General features: G+C 38.5%; 1 long non-coding RNA gene across 1 annotated transcript in view; it reads right to left on the bottom strand.

The window, feature by feature from the left end:
- LOC125485567 overlaps positions 1-6,614 on the bottom strand; it is an 18,378-nt gene extending 11,764 nt beyond the window's left edge. Inside the window, exons 1-2 of the long non-coding RNA XR_007264276.1 lie at positions 6,517-6,614; positions 6,351-6,425 (exon numbers count right to left, since the gene is read on the bottom strand). This is a non-coding gene — a long non-coding RNA (uncharacterized LOC125485567). The remainder of the gene's footprint in view (positions 1-6,350; positions 6,426-6,516) is intronic.
- Positions 6,615-8,609: the final 1,995 nt, after the last annotated feature.

Here is an 8,609-nt window from a genome sequence, read left to right as displayed (position 1 = left end):
AGATAGTTGGAGATCAGTTCGGTGGGGCAGGAGCAGGCGGAGACAATGGGTCGACCAGGGCATTCAGGTTTGTGGATTTTGGGAAGGAGATAGAAGCGGCAGTGCGAGGTTGGGGAACGATGAGGTTGGAGGCCGTGGGTGGGAGGTCTGACACTCTTGTTTATATCTGTCAGCCAGAACTCACTGACTGGACCAGATTAACAGCCCCAATCAGGGAACTCATATTCTATGAGGTCCACTTGGCTGATATCATTACAATCACTACAGGAAGAAAGGAAGGAAGGTTGGGGCACCTCATCTGGAGGCTACCCTGTGTGCATCAAAGACACTCCCCTGACATATGCTCCCCTGTCCCCATCAACCATGCAGACTTAGGCAACCCAGTCTTACTGCCTATCCAAGTGAGCACCTAAACATGACCAGCAAACCTGAGACATATCTCATTCAGTGCCTATTTACATAGCTTTACTACAGTGAGGCCAAAATATGAAATGGACCAAGCATTGCCTCACAATAAAATGCTGTGAACTGCAAAATTGCACACCACCAGGAAATCGTTGCAAGCTCAGCTTCTCATATTTTGTGTTTTCTCTGCTACCGTCATGCAGTTAGTTGATGCAGAGTCTCAGAAAATGTCCAGCCATTTTACTGTAAATCAAGACTCAAACTCTAAAACATCATCACAAGCAAGGACTTAATGATTAGCCTCAGTTCGTATAATGCCAAGCTTTATTCATAGTCAATAAACTAAACGATACAGTTAGTTAGTCATCACATGGTAAATCAATGTGATAACATTTGAGCATAGACTGGCTGCCATTCGTCATAAGGAACAGCAGTTTTGTTATTCTGAGTGTAATTAAACTCACATGGTCGTACATGTGTGTTGTGAGAAAACATCACACAAATATATGACAATGGTAGAATTTTAACTTCTCTCTTCCCCTGCCACACTGTTAATTTATCACACTCTAATGCAGGAATGCCATTAGACTTACAACCAATTGATGGTTTAGACACACGTTCTTACTTAACATTATTCAAGAGCAAATATACAGAAAGTTACACTTGTAACAGTTCACCTCAAATCAAGGTACCATATTGACATAGTATTTTTCCAATTCATTAACTAGGAACTTTTAAAGAAGCACTACATCATTATTTAAAGAAATCAGCCGCACCCATTTTTCTCAATATTAAGGTTACTCTATCTCTAAGCTTGGGAGCAATTCTACTGCTTTCACAGTATTAATTTTCCATCCAAGCTCCCATTCTTCATTTCTATATGAGATGACCAGACTCAAAAGAGACAATAGGGAACATCATTGCTGAACCTAATCTCTACCCTTGTCCAATATCTATATTAATGGAAGCAAAGGAAAAATATTATCGATGCTGGAAGTCGGAAATAAAAGTAGAAGTCTTTTCAGAATTACCTACTTTTATATGGCTTTCACAGCAAGAGTTACAATCTCAAATCCTGATCAAATGTTTGCCTCCCTGGCCATGTGAGACTGAGGTTAACTGCAGAGATTATGTTCTAAATGAAAATCATCCAGGTACTTATAGATCAATGTAAAGGAGGTGATGCATTTAGCCACAGAGGTAATGAAGGAGGCCCTCTGCAGAATTTTGAACCAATGTATATAAAATTTTGAGGAAATAGTAAACACCTTTCTAATACCTAAAATGAAAAGAATACTTACATTGTTTAAATTGTTTTATTTCAGAAAATAAATTCTGAACAAATAAATAAAATTATCCAGAATAGAAACAACAGAACACTTTAAACTTGATTTGTTCCACAAGTGAAAGGCAGATCTTTCTCATTCATGGAACAGATCGGGCATTCTGTGGTTCCCCCTAATGTACCTGTGATTTAATCACTGCAAGGAAATTTTTGCTGATTGAAAGAGCAGACACTCACGCACTTTAACCCCATTTATACAATAGTGCAATTTGTATTTGTTCTCAATTTGGAAATGTTTCACATTCTAACCTCCAACGAAAATGGTGCCAACATATTTACTCAGATCTTTGTTCAGATAAAAACTCATACCTCCTGAAGCTTGGTTAAAGCCGGTTGGGATTCACTTTGATTAGAGTCAGACTGATGTAAACAGTCACCTCCAAATCTCTGCTACATGCTGCCCCTGAGGAAACCCTCAGTGCATGAGTTAGGGGCTGATGTTTGATGTCATCTGGCATGTGAATTGCTTCAGGGCAAAGGTGAGTGTAAATGCTGAACTATCACATTCAGTTTGGATCAATTCTGATTTGCTATGAATGCTATTGCACAGTGTAAATCAGCCTGTAGGCCACTTAACCATTCTTCCTGCCACAGAAACATTCACAAGAATCTTGCTCTGTATATCCCAAAGGTACAATTTTGGTAGACTATGTCTGTACCAATATAATATATATCCTATTTTGGTTTTAAAACTGAAATCATACAAAAGGACTCTGTAACAAGATGTACTTTTTGTAGCTTCTAAAAGAAACAGGTTATTTTGTTTTTGTCACTTCGGAAAAAATCATAACAGCAAACAATCAATCAACAAGGAGAGAACAAACTGTGGACCCAATCATACTCTTTTTATTGGAGAAACTTTAAAATATAGCGTTATTTCTTCATGTAGTCCCTTAAACTACTGAAAGCTTGCCGCTCTAAATTTGAGATGCAGGGGACCAGAAAGCTAATTGAGAGCTGATATTGTGATAATGATTGCTTGTGGGGCAAGCTTTTTGATATCAATAATTAATATATGGTTAAATAATGCATGCAATTTATAAAGATTTAAATGCCCTTTCACTTTCCCCTTTTCTGGCAGTATTAGCTCCTGTTGTGAAGTGATACTGGTTGTTCACTTTTGCTTTCATGAAGCATTAAATAAAAATGTCAGATCTCATGTTGATGATAAAAAAGAAACATGGACAAATGCTTCTCTCCTCAGCTCTCTCTGTAATGCTAGTGGAAGTGATTCCAGATAAATCCTGAACACTAATTGATCGATTAATTGTATAACCTGTACTGAATACAGATGGTCCAATTTAAACCACTGATGACAGATCTCAGGTAGGTCTTGGACTGAGAAAAGGGTGGAGGAAAGGGAAGGAGAAATAGCAAAGGAAGGAAGGGAAACAGAGGAATATAGGAGAGAACACTTTGCGATAAAGCTTATGATATATTATTATCATTTAGGAATTTGGATTTTAAAGCAGAGATCTGTCTTAAAGGAGAGATGAACAGTTTTGAGTTCAGTTCAGAATCAGGTTTTCAGTGTAGAAGAATAGTTTCATCCTAGCAAAAGGGCAATCTGTCAGTTATGTGGAAATCTCCAGATTGCGAAAGCTTAGCTTGTAGATCTCCAGCTTGTGAGACTGTGTGAAGTCTCCAACTTGTGATAGTTTATGTAAAAGTTTTCAACCAGTCAGAACTGAAAGAAAGGGTTTAGTTCAAGAGAACTGAAAAGGAATCCAGGCCCTCAGTACTGGACAGAAGTCTCTAGGCCTTCAGAACAAAAAAAGAATCAACTAATTGAGAAATTGAAGCATTTAAGATGACAGCAAACTGGGATTCACTGGATATAACTGGATATCTATAAAGGATATTATGGAAACAATGTTGAATATTTACTTATTTTTGATTGTGTTAAGATCTTTCTAATGTATAGTTTTTTTGTTCTTTTTCCTTTTGTATAATAAACTTGTATTCTTCTGTCATGTTCCATGTCTAACCACCGTCGTAATTAAATGCAAGAATGAGAATTATGATGCATCAAGCCAGATTTCACTCTGGGATCTGATTTGCCCAGTATTGTCAGCTGAGATCACAACAGCTTTTCATAACCATACATAGTGTCTGAAAGTCTCCAAAGAAACAGAATAATTTAGGTATTCACCTAGCAGAGAAGCAAAACATTCCCATTAAAATGGCACAGTAGTATTTGCATTTAGGGATTAAATACCTTGTCCCCTACAAACATGGCCGTCTATTCACTGAACGGATTTGAAAAAAGGCACAATTTTCTGACGTATCATTGTGTACCTCTTCTTAGAGTGTCAGAGAACTATTCCAATCTCCACTCCATAGAGGGATTGATGCCTCAGTTGCACCATTATGGTTATGAAAGCCTTACCCAAATTTCTAAATTTAATAATTAAGAATTTAGAGGAGATGGAGTGACACTTCACAAATGGAAGCCTTTCACCCTGATCAAGTTACAAGGAGGAAAGTAGAACAGTGTTAACAAACAGCAACAAGTTGAAATTTAAAGGAAAGATATTCAAAGAAAATGTTTTGGAAGGTGATATGAGACCTCTTTCGACTGAATATATTAATTTTCTGATCTTGTGCTTCAGTGGACTCACTGTAGCCAAATGAGAGTTTAGGTATAAGTATGCAACAGGGAATATCGATTTAGTCACCTGCAAGATGTTTTTCCTGACTTCTATTTCCAGTGAAGTCAACATGATTTTTAAAAATTAACCAAGTAAACATGCTGCAAAAGACAACTTGAACATGTAGCACTGAGCTGGATTATCTAAAATTCTGTCACGACAAACACAACATCAGTAAATCTGCACATATTGATACTTTGGATAGCTGGTCAGATGTAGTCTTGAAGAATACAACGAGCCAATTAAATTTCACGAAACAAACTTTGCTTGACTGCTTACAAGCATAGAGAATTAATGGATGCTTCTAGGGCTAACAATGTTGTAACACACACTGTCATGACTCACTGGGCTTGAAATCAAGTCAGACTATTCCTGCAATCATCACAAATGTGCAAATTTAATTAAACCACTGCACTGTCCAATTTTACCCCTCTGACTCATTCAAGTTAAAAGAATATGCACACCGAGTAATTTCTATTAATAAGAAAATACCGATTGCAATAAATAACTTAAATCTCAACCCTTAAATTCACTTTTTTTTTCATTCATTCAAGGGATGAAGGCATTACTGGCTAGGCCAGCATTAATTGCCCATCCCTCATTGGCCAGAGGGCAGGTTAAGAATCAACCACATTTGCCAAGGCGGTATTTGAACTGAGGTCCCCAGGACATATTTCGCTTGGGAACATTGCAGCCCAATGGTATCAATGTGGACTTCACAAGCTTCAAAATCTCCCCTCCCCCGACTGCATCCCAAAACCAGCCCAGCTCGTCCCCACCTCCCTAACCATTCCTCCCACCTCAAGCCCCACCCCCATCTCCTACCTACTAGCCTCATCCCGCCCCCTTGACCTGTCCATCCTCCCTGGACTGACCTATCTCCTCCCTACCTCCCCACCTACACTCACCTCTACTGGCTCCATCCCCACCTCTTTGACCTGTCTGTCTCCTCTCCACCTATCTTCTCCTCTACCAATCTTCTATCCGCCTCCCCCTCTCTACCTATTTATTTCAAAATCCTTTTCCCCTCCCCCATTTCTGAAGAAGGGTCTAGACCCAAGACGTCAGCTTTCCTGCTCCTCTGATGCTGCTTGGCCTGCTGTGTTCATCCAGCTCTACACCTTGTTGTCCCCAGGACATTACCTGTGTCTCTCGATTAATAGTTTAGCAATAGTGCCACGAGACCATCACCTCCCGAAACACATATAGACAGACACACTAAAGGACATGACAAGGCACACGTATTGTGAATGTTGAAGGAAAAGAATCTCAGTAAAGCACAGTTGTGGCACCAATCTGGATCACAGGTGTCGATGAGTTGTTGTTTTTAGACTCCTTCCAATTCTTTGCTAATGACACCAGGTTTTAGGTATACCAATTCTCAGACTTTCATTCATTGGTTGAGGATTTGCCCTTTCCATGCCGCTGAAATGAGGTTTTCACTTTTTTGTTGAAAGAGGGTATTTGCAGGGAGAGCAATTTTCAGAGAAAATGAGAGGAAAAGTAGCTAGACACTGGAAATTTTCTTTTAGGTTTCTACACAGACGGGAGAGAGAGGGATGAATCCTTTCTCTTTGCAGGCTGTATACTTTCTGCTGTCTTGTCTGCATCAAAGGATGCAGCCACCTGGTCGAGAACCAATAAAGTGATTGTTGTTATCCTGATCCCTCCTAAACCCACAACAACTGATCCTGATTGAAAATCAAGTCAAGATTGTACCTGGGCAAAATTGCCCTGACCACAAACTATTCTGTTTGGAATGCTCTCTCACTGCTTGAATAAGGCAACATCATACATATAACTCACAATGTGTTTCAATTACTTGTTTTTAAAACTGCATGTATCTTTTTTACACAGTTTCCTTCATTTAAAACAGCACCTTCTCCTAATTTTAGTCCACTATCCAAAAATAAAGTGGCCTTTGCAACATCTTAAGAGGTAATACCTACCTCAACTCCATTGTTTTGCCGAAATACATCTTGGTTAAAGTAATCAAAAAGCTTCTTTTCTAGTTGGAGCACCACCTTTAGTAAAGATGAAAAACAGTGAAATTCAATCTACACATCACACAGGCAAGGGATCATAACAAATGTTTTCATTGCATTAAAGGCATACCTTCCTATCATTCTTTGATTCACGGAAAATTAACTTATTTATTTGATTGGTGTCTGCTGCTCGGATAGTTTGCATTGTTGCTGATGCACAGAGTGCCTAAAAAAAAGTAAAACAAGACTTGATAAAGGAGGTGCAACAATAATATTAAGTCAGTTTATGCTTCTTGACACATTTCAAGATTTAGTATGGAGTGACCAAAAGTAATGTTATAGAACATCATTGACCTCATAGACATTTATTTTACTACCTGGTCAATTTATTTTTTTTAAAAAAAGTAAATTATAGAAGTCAAACATCCATTTAGAATTATCAAGTTTAAATGCAGTGGCAACAATACGTACAGGTATATTCACTCAGCTGGAAACATTTCAGTTTAAATCATCCAACAATTCAAAAGGTTTAAGAACACTTACTTCAGTTTAGCAAACTAGAACATTAAATTACTTAATATCCTTTGGGAATTTTTGCGTGTTTTATGCATGTGAACAAGGAGTTATGGTTGCATACATGGCACTACACAAGTCATATATGTCCCCAACTGGGAGTTGTGAGACCCATGAATGTGCCACTAATATTACTTCAGTCAAGTGGTGATTTGTACTCACTCCACAGCTAGCCTATCCAACTGTGAATTACAAATTTTGAGGCAGTTTGGATTGGTAGAAGTGACAAGAAGGTGAGAAGGTGAGTATCAGCAGGAATTGTAGAGCTGACTGTGTAGAGGGGTGATCAGTACATTGAGGAACTGGGGGAGAACTGTCCCACTCCTTCTGTTTCTGTGAAAACAATTTAAAAGAAACATCTTTTCTATCAGCTGCATAAGAGTCCTGCAACAATTCTTGCTAACGTACTGAAAACAGAAGCTTGTTGTCTACATAAGAGGGGCCTGGTACCTGTTTTAAGCATTTGTCAAGAATTCCTGAAAGGCCTTTTCTACCTGTGTGAATCTCATCTTTGATGAGCATTCTGGCCTCTAAACCTAACCCTTTGAAGCTGAAAAATTAAATCTCCCAGCCTACAGCACTCCCACCCTCTGGTCCCCAAAAGCCCTGGATCTGCACTGGTTATCTTGTATGGAGTGGATGGAAGCCTCAGCATCTGTAACAAGCTCACCAGATATTCCACGCTGCGGATGTTTAGGCTTTGTTACAAACATGGCTCAGTTATTGTGGAGGCCAAACAATTGCAGTGTCACAAACTGTGGATTCATAGAAACACACACACACACACAAACACACACACACACACACACACACACACACACACACACACACACACACAGAGACACATAATGATTGTCCATAGCCACAAAAGGTTATTACTGCAAATAGATGAATTCACTTGGTGACAATTTGCAATAAGTCATTTCATGTGGCTGTGCACCAAAATCTTATAAAAGAACTCTACACGTTACATCAAACTCTATCCATATCCACACTGCTATGCTCAAAGGAAGTGTTTTCAAAACTTCTTTTATGGCAAGGAACTTCAACACTGTGTAAACAATGTATGAAAGCTTTGCCATCCAATGACAAGGCTTTTATGGGGTAGAATTTGCAAAGTTCTTGCAGTCCCAGGGGACTCAGTTTTCTTGTTATTGGAACACTCCTCTACTTCTACCATTGAGCTTTGCCTGTCTGTGTGAAGTTGTTGGGGGACTGGAACTACTTAATTTCTAGTTTGGTGAAACAATAATGAGAGAAAACCTAGACTATAAGGATAATTACTGATTTAAATAAATGATGGTACATTCATACCACCCCATGTAATTCCTGTTATTTCTTACTATTTTTTAAAAAAGTAATTCATGCTCAGCATTTTAATCACAGATGTAGAACTTCCACGTTTTCAAAGCAGCATCACGTTCGAATAAATGCCACGTCATACAATAAAACACTGAATTTCTCTATAACCTCTCTTGGATTTAAAAGTAATTGATATTTACATAAGGGGTGGTTTAATGGAAAGCTTCATTCATAATGAAGTAATAGGAATCGGTTAGTCCAAAGGCTATGATGCACTATTGAATGCAGTAATAACAGAGTACGTTAAATACTAATGGCTACCAACATTGGCTCAATTATGGTCAAACA

This window comes from Rhincodon typus, chromosome 20 (genome assembly GCF_021869965.1).
Source record: "Rhincodon typus isolate 14 chromosome 20, sRhiTyp1.1, whole genome shotgun sequence".
NCBI classification, from domain to species: domain Eukaryota; kingdom Metazoa; phylum Chordata; class Chondrichthyes; order Orectolobiformes; family Rhincodontidae; genus Rhincodon; species Rhincodon typus.
Note: the sequence above shows the minus strand (reverse complement) of the source record. Positions and strands in the feature narration are given on the sequence as shown.